The sequence below is a fragment of the Sus scrofa genome, chromosome 6, assembly GCF_054392235.1.
Source record: "Sus scrofa isolate SSC_HxYL_T2T_F1_AM1 chromosome 6, Sscrofa_HxYL_maternal_Yorkshire_Landrace_v2.0, whole genome shotgun sequence".
NCBI lineage: Eukaryota > Metazoa > Chordata > Mammalia > Artiodactyla > Suidae > Sus > Sus scrofa.
The window spans coordinates 32,983,726-32,999,383 of NC_139388.1; the positions used below are offsets into that span (position 1 = coordinate 32,983,726).

Genomic DNA, 15,658 nt, shown 5'->3' on the forward strand with positions numbered 1-15,658 from the left:
CCTTTCCTCTCAGCCTGAATGGCACCTGATGAGAAGGGGTTTTAATGGGAAGGGCTGACAGACACGCTGGCCACGTGATCACAGACACAGCAAAAGGCAACTTTCAAAACTCCCCCTTTCTTTTTGTTTTTGTTTTTTTTTTTTAATTGAAGTACAGTTGATTTACAATGTTGTGATAGTTTCTGATACACAGCAAAGTGCCTCGGTCACGTTGAGAGTATAGTTTTTTCAGAACCTTTTCCATCAGAAGTTACTACAAGATATTGAATATCTGATGCCCTGTGCTATTCCGTAGGTCCTTGTTGTTCACCTGCTCTATATGCAGTAGTGTAAATACGTTTTGCTGAAAATGCCCAACCGGGCCGTTTCTACCCAGCTGAGCACCAGGTTTGCAGGGTAAGAAAGGAGGCTCGGATGAGGTCCCCAGCCCGAGTGGAATGTCTCTCCTTTTATGGTTCTCATTAATCTGACTCCACACACACATGTGTCGGTACAAGATTCCTACAGCATGTGTTAGACCGGCCTAACTGGGTGCTAACATTATAAACCACACATCAACACGTCCTGCCCGGGTGTTAATGTCTATTAATGTCCTGCTGGGGAAAAGGCTCTTAGAGCCATTTCAGAGCCACAATTCAAGACGGCCTGCCACAAGTTCTAGTCTCGGCCTGCTGACGTTAGACGGCGTATCTCATTAACAGAATTTCTGGAGGAGGGGGGTTGTGAACCGCGCTGTGCTGGGTTTCAAGTTGCTGAGATGATCGCCATAAAAAAAAGCTTAAAAAGACACATAAATCTGAAGGAATTTAGGGTTGAGGACTTAACCATGTGGAATTTGGCTACGGATACCCCAGATACCAAATTAGGCTTCTCTTCTGCCGAACTGTGATGGCTTATAACACAAGGATACGGGGAGGGAGAGAGCTTGCCAACGCCATGGTGAGTTTCCTTGTCTGCACGTTTTCTATGCTGCCTCTGAAATGGTGTACATTTTCTTCACATTGTATTTCCTAAGTTCCCAAGAGCATATATAATTTGCTTATATATGCAATATGTATATATGTACACCACTGACGGAGGTGAATAAAGTGTATGCTGTGGATTTCTTTTATACAAGGTGGTAAGAATGCACGCACCCATATACACGTTTATGTGAAACCAAACGAATTAAATGACAATTTTAATCATTTGTGGCATTTCCTCAAGCTTTGCTTGCCATCACATAAAGTGCATATCTAAGCCACAACTCCATTCCTGGGGAGGGAAAAAAAAAAAAAAAAAAGACATACACACAAGCACAACCGTCAAAACCGGATTTGCCCTTCTCTAAATTAATCCAATTATTCAAATGTCAGTTATATCTGTCACAGCCTGGCTCCTTGGGCCGAACCAAACTGTTAAAAATTAAAACTGTTTTACTTCGTTTAGTCTTTCTGCCTTTTTAGTGTAAAATCCACGGTCTCGACAAAAAGTTGTGGGATTTGACACCCAGTGCAACACAACCCTATTGCTGTCATCCATGCATAATTCACTTTGGAAATATGCACTTGCTTTAAAATATTACTAAAATATACATGTAACATATGCTAATTTCACTGCGTTGGCTTGTAAGCTCCAGCCACTAGGTTATATGTAAACTTCGCCAAGTGCATACACTGTACATAAAGGGATTATAAATGAAAGGAAATATCTGTGTCCCTAGCTCTCTGTCTCCAGCCTTGGCCAAACTGACAGCCCCAAATCCCAGCACCATCTAACATGCCCTTCCCGTGGAGAAGACAGCCTGTTCTCAGAGTCTTAATTACATCCCAGCTGACTGCCCAGCATTGCCAAAATCAGGCAACAAACGCTGGCCCTTCACTCACAATATGGTCGGCTAAACAGACTCCTGGTCACACAGAAAGAAACTTTCACAACATGGAGAAATAAAGGGACAAGCAGGAGATCAAGGGAGAGCATAAATAGTAACCTAGGGGATGGCAGAGACAGAAACAATTCATCCCCACCACGCAAAAAAAAAGGGGGGGGGAGAGGAAAGAAAAAAAAAGGAAAACCTTCTCTTCCCAGAATCCTTGGGCACCACCGAGCAGCAGAATTTTAACAAAGCTATCCTTATTACAATGAAATCAAAGCCCTTCTCGTCCAGCCAAGTACTGCTGCTCCTCAAGATGGGCTGCTGATACCAAGACTCAGTAGATTAATGATTGTGAAGCAAGACTCACCCGCCCCACATGGATCAGGCCATTATAATTAACAGAAGAACAGCATGCAACATTCTACCATTGCAAATGGTATCATATGTTTTCCTGGCTGGCTTTTGGGGAAGGGTTTAGCTCATTTGACATGGCCAGAAGGTACTAGCATCTTATGTTCATAGCTACCTCTCCCTCACATCGACCTAGCATAAAATGAAGTTTCTTTCTGGTTGTGACTACATCACATGTAGATGACAGCCAGGACGATCACCAAACTTAGATGCTCCTTCTGGTTTGGTCCAACTCTAACTATCGTCTAAGGGCATAACTACAATTTGCTTTAGGAAGCTTTGGAAGGCAGTTGTTCTCCAAACCACAGACATCAAGACCAACAAAAGAGTTTGAAAGAGGGTTAACAGAAAAAGCTCTGCCCTATGTATTAAAATGTTGTATGCTGAGAAAACAGTAATTTCAAATATGAGCTGCAAATCAGAAATCACAGAGGCAGGTGCTTGGAATTTGACTCATTGATTTGAGTACTGAAATTGTGTTTTGGGGGGTACCATGAGTTCAACACAATGGGAACAGTGCCCCCCCTGGCATCCAGTCATGTAGCAACCCTGGTTGGTCTGCAATTAAGCTGCTTCTCACAAGGGCAACTCCAATGTAGTATGTTGCAAGAAGAATAGGGCTATGGATTTAGCCATTTAAAAGATAGAGGAGCCTCCTGAACAAAGGAGGGTCAGAGAGCTAGTCAGCCAGTAAAAATAACTCATATACAGTAAGTACAATTTCCAAAGCACTTCAACTCACATCTTTACGAAGTTTCAACTCTGCAAGGTTGGTATTATTCTTCTGGTTTTACACAAGAAAACACAGAAGGTCAGATAAGTGAGATGCTCATCCAAGAGAATGCGGGTTTTGACCACAAAATTCATACTTTCCCAATGCCCTGTGTTATTGCTCCAGAAAGTACAGAAGAAAGACAGAAGGAGGATAACTAAATATTTCAGATGTATCGTGTTGGGTAAACGAGGAAAACACAAGTAATTTTACTCTACAGTAAGAGTAGGAGTCAGCAGGTATGCACTGCAGGCAGGTGGCAAGGAAGCTCAGGTGTTGAAATGCAATCCTTTCTAATACCGTCCCTCCTTCCTACCACAGCTGCCCTTGGGTGGGGAAGATGAGGACACCCCTGATGCCTTTATTAGGAGTTTCAAAGAGAATAGCTAACTACCCAAGCATGCCACCAGTTAAATAATGCTACGGCTATCACTAGCACCACCACTAACTCCCTCTTTGTAAAAGAAGTTGATACCACTAATCCCTATTATATGGTGACAACATGATGGGATGTTTAACAAAAAGGGATCATTATCACAGAAAACAGTGTAACAACAAGGAAACTATTACAATTGTTAGGGTAAATGATTCTGGGACTCAACAGGATTTTTCAGTTGTTATTTATTTTTAGTTTTACCTTATGGAAAATGCTTAGTTAAAAAAAGAAAAAGCTTCATTATAATAGATCTGAATTCAGCATGGCGTAGCTAGAAATCATAATCTAATGCCTCCTATGCAGCCCTAAAATTAAATCTTTATACTGTTTTATCCTTTGAGCTGGTCTAAAGCTATAAGACAAGAAAACAATGGATTCAGTATACCTGAACAGTGCTGAGTAACAGCCATTGCATGATTCATGATTTTCTATGGAACTTAAACGCAGATTTGGAATCCTGCTTCCATTACAGAAACAGACTACATTCAAATTGCATCTTGAGAATTGATACCAAACATCCTTTGGGGATAAATTCACTGCAATTTCAAGTCTGGGAAGGCAACCAAGATATTTAATGGAAAGAACATGGACACATTTAACATGTGCTTCGACAAGAGATTTAAAAAAAAAAGAAAAGAAAAGAAAAGAAAAAGAAAGAAAGAAAACAACTTTAAAACCCAAGCCAAAGGGAAGGATTTCCAATTATGCTGAGAGGAGGACATCTCCCTCCCCCCAGCAATCTCCGTATCACTAATAAATGAAAAGAGAATAAAACATTTGTTGTGTTCTGGTTCCCTTAAACATAAGTCTTCCTCAAGGCTCAGGCCCAGGGTTGGCCAACTATGGCCCATGGGCTAAATCCTGCCACCTGTTTTAGTAAATAAAGTTTTACTGGAACACAGCCCCGCTTATTCATTTATATATTGTCTATGGCTGCTTTTGTGCTTCAACTGCAGAGAAGAGCAACTGTGACAGAGACCATGTGGCCCACGGGGCCTAACATATTTACTATCTGACCTTTTACAGAAAGTTTGCCAACCCCTGGCCTTGACAAAGGCCTACTGTGAACCACATGGCAGGGAGCTCGACCAATCCCAAAGAACTCACCCTATGAAAACTGGTTTAAGTTGAAATGGGAAGAAATACACTTTGTTTTATATCCTGGCAGGGTCTCATTTTCTTCACCGTGGCGCACAGTGACCGAAGGCCTAGCACGAGTGGGCGTTATTATCAGGAACAGCTTTGGGGAATCTCAGCAATCTGCTTGAAGGTCCTTGCTGAAAGTTCTACTACTTTCCAAGATAAGAGCAATTCATCTCAAAGAGGCACACATCTAAAACTGGCAACCATGGCTTTAGAGGCAACAGGTCCGGGTTTGAGTCACACCTTCTGAAATGACTAAAAAATGTTAAATGGGAATCATGACTTTGGCTTTCAGAGACCCAGTTTCTTCACTGGTAAAGTGAAGAAAAAAAAAAACCTCTGAATTAATGTGTGAACGGCATGAGTTACAGTGTTTGCAAAGCACTTAATGCAACGTCTGACGCTTTCTCTAAATTGACTGTATGAGAGAAGAAAGGAATTATTTTGGGATTTGCAGAATCAACTTCCAAGAGTCCTTCCTTTTTATCCAGGATTCTCACCTCACCCAAACATCTGCCACCTTGAGACTCTTTTTACTCTAGCGACTTTGTCTAGAGGTGTCTGAATTCCTAGTACAACAGAAAAGAGGCTCTGTTGTCCTTTCATTTTGCCTTTTGAGAGCCCAAATCTCCGGCATCTTCTCTGTTGCCCTCGTCACAGGAGTCATCCACATTCTGACTCTTAGTTGATATATATTGTTATAATAACCAGCTGCCAAGCAAGCTCTTATGTAGGCTCACTGGCTCAGCTCACTGCCATGTTTTCCATGCAATCCACACAAAACAGGTCAAACAATCTAGGCCCCCAGAGTAATTCAAAACATATAGAACAAGAAGTCCAGGTAAGATTTGGAGAAAGGAGCTTATCACTCATGCTAGTGAGATACAGGGAGAAGTATGAAGCGAATTCTGGATCTGAAATGCACGTGTACAGCTATTATATAACATCTTTTATTTGTGTCATTGTGGTATCATTAGGATCCTCAAATACCAAAGACAAGAATAAATGTGATTTGGAAGGACCTCTGAGAGCAAGACAATGTTTGCTTGCTAATATATTGCTTAAAAAGACCCCAAGCTGTTGTAGCATACATTTGGTAACTTAAGAAAATACAACAAAGATTAGTCTTGGTTTGGTTCTGATAAAAATGCTAATTTTTCCTAGTGGATTTGAGGCTAAGAAAATAAATCTCCCAGAATTAAAAAAAAAAAAATTCTATACTTAATACTGTACACGTATTCTGTACACTGCATATACAAATGAAAGACCAATACTTTTTTCATCCTCTCACTGGGGAAAGAAAATACATATTCTTTTCATGGTGTGCTTTGCTGTCAAATACAGTTAACTCAATTTTAGCAGATTTGAATTTTCAAAGTAGCTTTTTTTTTTTTTGGCTGCACTTTCAGCTTATAGAAGTTCCTGGGATCCCAGTATCAAACCTGAGCCACAGCAGCGACAACACCGAATCCTTAACCTCTACGCCAGGGGGAACTCCTCAAAATAACAGATTATTTAAACAAAGCTTATGAATATCTAAAATAATGTGGACCGCCATGCACCGAGTATGTCTGAGGTCCAATGAGCTAAAAGGTCTTGAACTTGCAATAAGTTCTCCACCATAGACAGTATGATACTGGCCATCAGCAGTCAAAGGACAGATGTTACATGAGCAGTGAAAGCACCTGATAACTTTTCACGGGCTTCCCAGGTAGACTTGTATCAGGAGACCCATGAACCAGTCTGCAGACTATCCCCAGGAATGGGGGTAGGATGATGAAGCATAATCACGATAATCACAAAGCCCTAGGTCCATCTTCCAGCACTCTGGGGTTCGGTCTTCTCCCATTTGCCTTCCATGAAAATATGCCGTGGAGCCTGATTACTGCTTCCTGGTGGGGACAGTGACAAACCCTTTGGATGCTACAGAGGTGACTATGTATACATCTAAAAGAGGCTTGCTCTGTCATGGTCTTCAGGAAGAAATTAAAGTGACAACGTCACCAGGGTCTCTGTCCCCCCAAAGCATTCACTTGAAGGCAAGCACAGGACTTCCATGACTCAGCGGATCCCAATTTTCATTTTGGGTCCCGTCTGAAGCCTTCACCATTAGCTCTGACCCAAAGCTAAGCAAGGAAATGCTATAGAAAAAATGGTCTCCTACGTTAACTACTACAGAAGCGGGGGCCTGAGAGACGGGGGCACGAAACCCTGAATATGGTTTATATGCTATCACAGCAAGACGACACGTAAATGCTTTCCCCTAACTCTGGGAAGAGACCCAGTGAAAGAGGTTAACAGAAATAAGGAGACAGTGAACATTAATGGGCGGTGAGGACCAGGGATGCAGATGCTTTGGGAGGCTGACAGGCATCATACCACCACCCTACTTGTCCCGGTAAGTTCTCATGGAAGTGGCTCTCCTTGGGGTGTTTGAGAACTATCGGCTCAGAGTGGTAGATTCCAAAGGTGCCCCGTGAGAAGTCTGGTCCCACCCTGCCCTTTACCAAAGTGTACATGATTCAAAAAAGACTCAATGATACCACCAAGGATGTGTCACGAATCAAACCGGTGCAAATCACTGTCAACATCAGTCATCATAACTGGATTCCCCAAGGCCCGTTCCAACATATGCTAACTGAATTAATAACAAAAGATTGAAAGACAGATTTCAGGTAAAGCTGATAAATGCCCCAACCAGACCTAAAATTGGCATGTCTCTGATAATAATGAAACACAAGCCAGTGCATCTGGCTAGCAAAATCCATCCTCCCGGCCGCGAAAAGAAGTTAGACTCTACCTTGGAAGAATGCACAATAGGACTCCCATGAATTAGCTCAAAGAATTTAATACCTGTTGCAATTTTCTCCAATTTAGTCTATGAAATAATAACACAGACAGCAATTACCATAAAGAAAAACTTCAGGTGCAACAGCATTAGTTCAACAGCTGGGATCAAGTGTCAGCCCAGAAGAACCAATTTCATTCATTTTATCTCCAGCTCTGGAGACATGCTGCTACTGGCTTTAATAGTCAGGAATGTCTGTGGGCTAAATGACTCTGCTGAGCTAGTCAAGTGAGGGCAGCCTGCGACAGTTTAATTGGGCTGCTTGCTAGAACTCTATCTGGGGGTTAGAAGCGGTGGTATACAAACAGGCATAAAGCATAAAGCATCACCCAACGCTGGGCAGGGCCACCTGCAGGAGGAAGGCAAAAGTGGGGAGCTTCTGGCCAGCAGGATCTCTCCTTGACACTGGCATCGGCTTGGCTAAGGTGCGCTGGCACCGCGGAGCTGCTGCCGCAGGAGAAAAGTGGGGTTCAGAGAGCAAGTCATCGTTGGTCTTGTATTGATTTCTGGACACTGTGTCCTAGATCCATTCCAAGATAGCATGACAGGTGTCGGTTGTGTGCTTGCGAGAGACACAACAGACTAGCGCCAAGCCACCCCACTGTGTTCCGATCGGATTTCCTCCCAGATTTTTTTTTTTTTCCAGACAGGGTGATCCAAACAAGTTTATCATCGAAAAAGAAGGTTAGGGGCTGGTTAATCAGCCATTTGTCTGGCCTGCTCTGCATCTGGGAGTCAAGGGGTTGACATCAAGCACAACTGGGCCCTTTGGTTTTATCTCAGGTAACCCCCCGTCTCTGGTAATTGAACCCATTCCTCGCGGTCAGAGTTCCTGTCACTCATATTCAATGTCTGTCATTACTGAGAAATGCTTCCTGTCATATTACACTGACAGAACCACTACGGCAAGGCCAGCGCGATTCCCTCAGCCCCAGAGCCAAGACAATGGGAGCCTCTTTCTCAGACCAGTGATGTTTAACATTTTATGCGCTGACACCGGGTCTGTAAGCACAATATAATGAAAGTCGAGTCAATGGGAGATAAAAATTCATACTTTCCCCTCCTTCGGGGGCTGCCAGGCGAGATCAGAAATAAAACAAGTTGGCAGCTCCGACCAAACCACCGCACCGGTGCCACGGCAGGCGTCTGCGGAGTGCGCCATGTGGATTTGCACAGCGGCACACTCACAGCCGTGCACACGTGCGCCCGTTTGTCTCTGACGTGGCTGGTGTAAAAAGTCACTTGTCCCTTGGCGGGGCAGGAACCACTGTCGAGGGGTCGCTAACCTTCGAAATCCAACTCTTCTCGGAAGGTATTGTGACACTATTCATGCTCTGAGGGGAGGCCGGGCAGCAGGTTGAACAAAGAATGGCTCCATCGCTCTGTCTGGAATCTCGGGATGGGTTCTGAGGACAAGGGTACCCCTGACGAGGGCTCTGCAGCTCCCGGTTCACTCTGGAGTGCCATCGACTCCTGGTTTTCAAGGCCTCCAACCTGCTTTTCCAGCCTTGCCGTGTTGCATTTCTTCCCATGCAGTTGACACAGAAATCTCCGTGTTACTCCCGCCTTATCACACTTTGTGCTGTTAGGCCCCTGGGCCTCTGCACGTTGCCGTTCCATTTGGGAAGTCTTTTCCCCCACTCCCTCCCCCTTCGAGCACCCCCTATTCACCCCCCACCTCCCTGCTTCCCCCTCCCCCCAGCTCTCAGGCTACCTGCTCTATGGCGATGGCTCACACCCCTCAGATGCTCATCACCCTCTTGTGGTTAAGAGCTTGGGCGCTGAAATGACACTGGGGGACTCTGACTCCTCCTTCTGGCATTTAAGCAAGTGTGTACATTGTGCCTCAGTTTCCTCAGCTGTGGGATGGGGCTAACGGCAGTCTATCTCACAGGGTTGTTGTGAGGATTCAGCAAGAGAGCCCCTAGTAACAGCTACAGTGCGCGTACATGGTTTCAAGACACCGCCAGTAAAGAGCAAACACTCAGTGAGTCCCTGCTTTAATGACAATAATGATGCTGGAACAACAATATGGGTATTCTCCAGGCAGTCTGTTTACATTAGTAATACAATATCTCATTTTCCTTTGCTGGTTTCCCGTGTGCTCTTCCACTTGGCAGAGAGCCGTGGGCACCAGCATCATCTGAGAGCTTGTTAGAAACGCCAATGCTCAGGCCCCACCCGGAAAGGGCTTGCAATCTGTGTTTTACATGCTTGCAAGGTGATCCTGATGCTGATTCTGAGAACACTGGCCCCGGGCTTGGGCTTGGGGACCTGGCGTCCCAGCTCCTCTCTCTGCCAGCCCTGTGACCCTGGGAAAGTTGCTTGACATCGTATTGCCTTGATTTGCCCTCACTAAAATTAGAGACGCAGAAAAAAAATACTGACCATTGTAAGAGTTGCACTAATTCACGGAAAGGAGTTAAAAAAAATTTCGTGCCAGGCACAGAGAAGCCCTCAGTAAGAACTAGCTAGTACTATTTTTCACTCAGGCTGAAACAGGTTACTGATATGCGTAAAGCACTCGGACGTTTTCGTAGGAGTTTGATGAGTTATTTCTGGCAGTGATATTCATCTGATGCCAAGCCTCCTGAGGGCAGAGACCCTGCCTTATTCATCTCGAACTCCCAGGACCTCCGCCCAGGCTTTGCTCCCTGGAACTCCGTGGTGGATCCAGAGGCCTAGGCGGTGGGCTGGCTGTTTACTTGGGGTTGGTGCTCTGCGGGCCAGAAGGCAGAGAAACAAGACATTTCACTTTGGCTTCAGCGGCTTTCCCGAGGCCACCAGCCTGTGGGCCAATTGTCGTTTGCACAGATCTTTCCTTCCCGGTTCAGGAGGCTGCTTTCACTAAAGGTCGCACCCCCTAAGCCTAGTAACTTTGGATTTAAAAATCATTTTGACTTGATATTTTACAGGGAACATGGCAGGCTTAGTGAGTTTAATCTCTCGCTCTCTTTTAATACACCGGAGGTGGGACACCTTTTAACCTATCTGACAAAGCTTTAAAAAAGCCTCTGCTTAGAAACTGACTGCAGCCTGAAGCAGAATGTAAAAGCTGGCCGCGAGCTCTCCACGCTGGAGGGGGCAAGCCCGCAAAGTCACAAGCACTCAGCTCTCCTCTGGCATAAACCAAACTGCACTCACCAGCTCCTCTCCTCCTCTCCTCCTCCCTGGAGAAAATCAAAACCGGCCGAGGAAAAGAAAGCGCTCTCCTGCCAGGGAGCGGGCCGTCTCTGAATGGTCTGCTTCACTGATCTCTTCAAATAGCCAGGTACGAGCTACACCAAGAGGATTAAGAAAGCTCGTTTTGCAGCAAAGGGATGAACTACCTTGCTTGGGGAAAGTTCCCATTTTAGACGAGTGCCAGGACCGTAATAAATAGTAAAGGCTGGCTGTTGTTTATTAGGAAAAAAACTGTGCTGCTACACTTACTCTAAATAGGACTCATATAGCCTGTCCGATAGTGAACCCTGTAAATATTAAGTCTATGAAGATCTGCTATTTAGCTAATAGAAGAGTTCCTCAAACATAGAATCATAAGCTAGAAGCCATGAGCAGTTAGCAGAAGGAAGTGTTTCAGCATCTCTCCAGAAGGCATTGCTCATCATCCAGACAACAAAAAGTAGGCAGTGGGGTGTTTTTTTTTTCAACAGTTACATGTATCTAATAAATAGATGAACAAACGTCATATCTTGATGAATGTTTCTACTATCATTCCTTGTAGCAACAGGTTAGTGGTGACTCCAGATTTTTTCTCCTACCCCCAGGAGTGGAATTGAGGGGGACACGAGAATGGAAGAAGCTATCTTTTGATCTCTGGAAGCAACACCAGCTAAATCCTGGCAATGGGGAGAAAGGCTGAAATGACCATGGCAATAAAAAGCATTCACGTTTCTCTCCAAAGGCATTACTGCTATCAAATTGGGCCCAATAATATGTCACATGCAATCCCAGCAGCAGCGTCCCACACCCTGTTCCCTCTGCTGTTCTAGAGCCAACCTCCAGCTAGAGTCTTAGATTCTGCCTCCTCCTTGCACAGCCCAACAGTAACCATTGTCTGGAGCCCTACAATGAACCACGAAAAATTCACACAGGACAGCTTCAGACCTCAAAGCGCCACGCTCTGAAAAATAAAAATGAATTCCATTCACCAGACCAAGTGGGGGCAGGCCCATCACAACAATATTTCTAATGCTGAAATATTCCATTGCCAAATGTTCCTGTCAAACCATGGTTTAATTACCTTGGCCCCCATGCCTCTTATAATCACCTGTCATTAGCAACAATGCTGGCATCTGTTTACACGGCTGTCAGAAATGCCAGCCCAGCTGAAGCCAGGGGAGAAGAAAACTTTTATGGGGCTATTGGCCTCCATTGGGCAGGGGGTGGGGAAGTCCCCTTAAGGTTGACCTGTCTACACCCAGGGCGATGATCGACCCCTCAACAGATAACCTAAGGACAGAACCCCTGAAGCAAATCTACTTCGGATAGACACACATTTTAAATCGGGTTGTTTAGCGATTCTCAGACCAAAGAGGAAAATGTTGGTGATTCACGGCTGTAGGATGTCTCCTTTTATGGCCTTTCTGGTTCCCTCCAGAAAATAACACCAGAGATAATGTGGTCTCCATCCCCATGTCTTGGGGCTCTTTCCACCCCTGTGCGCGCCTCAACCCTACAAGGTCACACCTGACACCTCCTTCTTCCATTAATTCTCCTTTTCCTCCTCCGGGGACAAGGTCTGCCTTCCTGACCACTTAGTCGCTGCCACGGCCTACTCGATTTGAGAGGATTTTTCTCCCAGAGACCGCCTGCATCAGAGGCCACCATCTCCCCAGAGTCCTCTTTCTTCCCCACATCCCTAAAAACAAACACACGGCGCCTTTTTGTTTTGACATTTTAGCACATCAACAGCGAGCGGGCGAGGGAGGCAGCGAATGAATCTCTCATAGGGCTGCTCAGAAACCCGTCACATTTGTAGGTAGCGGTGAGTGGTTTTCAGGTCTTGATGTTCTTCTAACGGGTTACGCTGGTTTGAGGTGAAGGTCTGTGGATAACCATCTTTATTTCATTTTCTCTGAATTCAGTTGCATCACCTCGAAAATGGACACGGGGGCCCTCTGCCTCTGGATGACTTCTGGGAGAAGAGACAGGAAAAGACACTCTACAAAGCACCAACACACAGTAGGTGCTCAGTACCTGCTGAGCTCCACTCTGATGCCCTTTCTTCCCATTAAAAACCTTCCCAACGCATATGATTACTTATTTCAAGGAGCTCATGATTTACTTAAGAGTTGATGCCATTCCACTCGGCATTTATCTCACAATCGATTGCATCTGCTTTCTGATAACTACAGTTAACCTTGATTCGAAGACCTATCACAGCCCTGGACACAGGGCGGGGCACTTTCAAAAGGCTTTGTAAGTGGAATTTGGATTCGTTTCTGTGCTCAGGATGGAATGGAATCGTTGCCCCATCCCTAAGGGCTGACCCCTCCTGCTTCTCCAGCCCCATCTCACGTTCTTTCCCCGCTATGAGGTCAAGTTTCCTTAGCTGCCTGAACATTTGCCCCCACCTTCTCCTTGGTCCACTAATTCTCAGAGCTTGGCTTTAAGCAAGGTCCCTGCTGCCTCCCTTCGGGCTCAGCAGCCTGTGAATTCCACAGTGAAGGCTGCGGGAGGCCAAGCTGTACGCCTTACCCCAGCCGAAACAGTGGAGGCTCTTTAATCCGCCTGCAGAAATTTTCAGAATTTTAGCCCCTTCTTTAACCCCTTCCGGGGCCCTTCCTGGCCACACACTCTCTCTGGAGTTCCGAACTTCCTTTTTCAGCCTGCCTCCCTCGACCTTTTTTTCTTTTTGGCTTTCATGTTCACTGATCAGCACGTTCACTGACAAGTATCTCATTACCCCAAGTTTCACGGCTGGGCAAGGTGCATCATCTTACCTTAAATGACAAGATAACATTATTTTGTTTCAGGAAAAGATTCAAAATCCTATCCCCAGAGGTTAACGAAAAAAAAAAAAAAATCATGCTTCTTTTCAAATGAAAGTCCCCTCCACACATTGCTACAATTCTAACAACTCCCTTAAAAGAAGACTGTTTCAGGAGTTCCTGTTGTGGCACTGCAGAAACAAATCCAACTAGGAACCACGACGTTTCAGGCTAGATCCCTGGCCTCACTCAGTGGGTCAAGGGTCCAGTGTTGCAGTGAGCTGTGGTGTAGGTCGCAAACACGGCTCAGATCTGGCATGTCTGTGGCTGTGGTGTAGGCCGGCATCTGTAGCTCCGATTCGACCCCTAGCCTGGGAACCTCCAAATGCTGCAGGTGCAGCCCTAAAAGGACAAAAAGACAAAAAATAAAAATAAAAATAAAAAAAAGAAGATTATTTCAGAGGTCCCTGATGGCTCAGCAAGTTAAGGATTGGGTGTTGTAACTGCTGTGGCTGTGGCGTGGGTTCAATCCCTGGCCCGGGAACTTCCCCGGAGAACTCTGAATTTCTCTTGACAGTGACTTTAACCAGTCTAGTTACTGACTCCTAATCCTAAAATGCGGTCACGTAGATCCGTACCGCCGCCCCCCGCCCCCACCCCGGCTTTTCCCTCATCTCTTTTATATTTCAAAATGGGTTAGAGAGAAAACTGGGAACCTTCTTCACATAGATCAACAATCTATGAACCCTTTTCCTTGACAAGCATTAGAGCAGCTCCTGGGCCCTACTTTCGACAGGACCCCGGCCTTCGTTATTAAGTTTGACGCTTTGCGTGAAGGAAAAACAGGCAGTTATTTTACAGATGTGCATGGGGGGGAGCTACGAAAGGGCATTTTACTAGCTCAATATGGCCAAAGAAATCAGCCATAGCTGGCACCATCACACGTTGTTGTTTCAGAAAAATGTGCTGTGGAGAATTGACGCTGTACCTATAATTTTAAAAGATTTGCTCATTTAAACCAACCGGCAGCATTTGCTGCCACATAATGGAGAAATTCACAGGACGCTGGGCCCCCTCATGGCTTCTGTGGCTATAAATGCCCCTTCATGCTGGATTTTTTATATTTTAGTAAATTAATAGTTTACTGTTCCAAGATTCCTACGTGTTTATATTATTGCTTTTCTAACATAAAAGTTTGCAGTTGTTATGGAAACATATGGGAACATTTGCTGCTAAATTTTAAATGCATTTTCTACCCCTGTTACACACCTGAAATGAAGCCAAAAACTCTCTTTGCTTTACATTAGAGTGAAATTCAAACGGGTCTGGATGACTATAAATGGTTACTGTTTGTCTTGGCTCCTACCTGTATCAGATTTAGACGGAGGAATCTTAGGGAAGAAATTACACGGGATAAAATGGATATTTCTAAATTACAAGGCCTGCAATTCCAGTGGCTCCAAATATCAGCTTTCTGTTTCATCTCAGCCTGCCAGAAAGAAAATGGTGGGGCCAGACAATAAAAGGTCGACAACATTGACTCTCCAGAGCCAAATGCTTCTTGTTCTGATTAGGCTGCCGGAGGAGGCGGCCGATCCTGATCAGCTCAGTCTTGTTAGCAGATTGAATGGTTGTAGATGACAATGGTCCAAGGCATGAGTTTTAGCCCGTGGCTTCAAATGACCAAAGCACACATTCTTTCCACCCATTTTCTTCTGCAATTTTCCTCTTCGAGCACCTCACGATGCTCAAGTAATTGCTCATGATGACTCTTGGCCCCTGGGGAGGATGGCTGGGAGACACGTATTGGACAGTTTTCTAAGTAGCCCAATTACCCTTTTTGCCTTCATACCCTAACACTTTACCCAAGTGAAGTTTCCTCTCGCAGGTGGGACGAGTCATAGATACCACTGAAAAAGCCTAGGCACTTTGGTCCAGAAAAAATATCAGATGAGAATTCTTGCCTGTTTGAGCTTTTTTTTTTTCCCCCTGCAATTTCCAATCAAGACAATCCAAGAGTCATGGAAGAACTTCAAGTGTGTGTACTCCGTCTTGCTCTGGGACCAGGAGGCCTCCTTCCCACCTCTGTCTTGGCCCTGTGGGCTTGATCGTTTGTTCATTTCATTTGATAAGAGTCAAGATTCATTTTCACAGGGGCACGCTCTTTTCTTTCTGGGACTATAACGAGGCTCTTCACTCTTCTTTTTTCATTAACTGAAAAAAAAAGGGGTAATAATCTCCCAGCCCCCACCCCTTTTTC

General features: G+C 45.0%; 1 protein-coding gene and 1 long non-coding RNA gene across 4 annotated transcripts in view; one reads left to right on the forward strand and one right to left on the reverse strand.

The window, feature by feature from the left end:
• Positions 1-15,658, reverse strand: part of FTO (FTO alpha-ketoglutarate dependent dioxygenase) — a 391,465-nt gene that overhangs the window by 134,845 nt on the left and 240,962 nt on the right.
• LOC146402290 (uncharacterized) lies at positions 800-4,248 on the forward strand. Its single transcript, XR_014805914.1, has 2 exons — positions 800-939; positions 3,947-4,248. It is a non-coding gene; the product is annotated as an uncharacterized LOC146402290 (long non-coding RNA).